This window comes from Stomoxys calcitrans, chromosome 1 (genome assembly GCF_963082655.1).
Source record: "Stomoxys calcitrans chromosome 1, idStoCalc2.1, whole genome shotgun sequence".
NCBI classification, from domain to species: Eukaryota; Metazoa; Arthropoda; class Insecta; order Diptera; family Muscidae; genus Stomoxys; species Stomoxys calcitrans.
In genome coordinates, this window is record NC_081552.1 from 252,086,859 (window position 1) to 252,089,054 (window position 2,196).

Below are 2,196 nucleotides of genomic sequence, written 5' to 3' on the forward strand. Positions count from 1 at the left end.
GTGTAACGTCGTACCCGCATATTGTAGTGGTAGTAGTAGAAAGTGGGAGTGCATGTAAAGTAAATGTGGGTTAGATGTTTGCATTTCTTTCGATTATAAATGGTTTGCAATGACTGGCAATGTCATGAAGATAGATGACTAAAGCAGGTCACCTTTAAGGCAAATTTACTGAAATATTGGTAGAATATGACTTAAAAATGTTTTTTATCCTAGTTTTCAAAATTTCTATACTTGGGAATGGAGGATATTAGCCCTGTTTTATTTTAGTAATATACAATGCAGCGAAAACTTTAAGAAAATGGCATATAGAGTACAAAGAAGTTTTCGATAAGTATCCAATGCAGGCTTATGTAGAATATCTGTGTTCAGAATTGCTATAATATATTCTTGATCGCCATGACATTTTTAATCGATCTAGTCATGTCTGTGGAAAGCAACTTTCGAAGTAGTAAAATTAGGCGCTTGAAATTTTGCCCACATACTTCCAATCAGTGTAGGTTGGTGGGGATTGTAAACGGGCAACATCGGTCCTTGTTTTGATAAAGCTGCCATATAAACCGATCTCTGATCTGTAGATGGCACCATTTGACCATTGAAGCGGTTAACTCTGTTAAACTTTCGAAATAGTTATGAAAAACTTCAACAGAATAGGTCTGTGTTCAGTAAAAATTTGCAAGAGAGTAAGCACAGATTAACTCTCTTTTGCTATTAGGTCTGTTCGCGTATTTTTCCAGTAATAATTTTCAGGAGAGTAAGAGCTATTTTACTCTCGTTAAAAAATGTCAAGCAAAAGTACGGGAACGACTTTCAGTGAAAATTTGGAGAAAAACAGCTGATTTTTGTTTTGGTTGGTTATTTATTTGCTTGTTTGAAAAACATTTTTTTAAATAAAAAATGCTGGCGATACTTGTGAGGATCAATTGATTGATCCGAGAGTGAAAAGGCTAAAATGTCAACCATGGCTCTAAGTCGCGCAAGGCAGACAGAATCTCTACACTGATGGTGAAGAATCTGGATCTGCTTGAGTCGATTATCTTGCAACTGTCCTCAGCCTATCTGAACACTATTATAGATCCCGATGTTTGGAAGATGGGCAGTCTGATTCCGCTACTGAAACCTGAAAAGGACATAAGCAAGGGGGAGTCGTCCAGACCGATCTCCCATCTCTCATCAGTAGCCAAGACGCATGAGGGGCTACTCTCCCCGCTCCTCTCGTTGGACAATTTCCATTCGGATGCATAGGACTACAAATGCTTTACATGCCATTACCGTATACAAAAACACACTGGTTGCGCTGGCAAAGATATCTTTGTTTAAACCATCTGATGCTTTTGAGTATTGTGGCTAGATAAATTGCTACGACCACTGATGTGAGGATAAGGGAGCTTTCTATTTAGTCATGTGGCGGCTACGGACACTTTGTTATCATTGAAGATATCTTTATCCGTTCACAATTGGCAGACTAATTTGCACTGTGCGTCATTTGTTTAACTGCCCAGCTAGACCCACTCAATCACATGGCAGCATCTTTCCTCCCTTCAAAATTCAAAGGAACGGTGTTCCATCAAAACACTTAAGAACCTCTTTTCTTGGTGTCTGGAAGGATACAACGTTTTAATTTTTCAAGATTTTCCAAATAATTCCGCAAATGTTGCACTTACCTTCTAAAGGAGAACACCTGTACGCGAACGAGTTCCAGTGAAAGTACGAGTTCCAGTAAAAATTTGTACGAGTTCCAGTAAAAATTTGTACAAATTTGCACAAATTTTTGAGTTCCCGAACGCAGTTTTATGTGTGTTCACGTATTCAACAATTTATGCAAATTTGCCCAAAATGCTACTGTAAGTCGTTCGCATACTTTATATGCCAACAGAGTTCCAGTAAAAATTTGTACAAATTTGCACAAATTTTTGAGTTCCCGAACGCAGTTTTATGTGTGTTCACGTATTCAACAATTTATGCAAATTTGCCCAAAATGCTACTGTAAGTCGTTCGCATACTTTATATGCCAACAGAAGATAGCGGGAGAATGCGTGAGAGCGAGCATTATTTTGAGTATTTGGTAATTGAGAGCTTGCAAATTTCTACTGGAGGTTTTTTTTTTTCAGCAGAAATTTGCGACATCGAACAGCTGTTCTATGAAATTCAGCTTTTTATTTCAAATAAAAAGGAAAATAGAGTAAAGGCTGTTCTTAC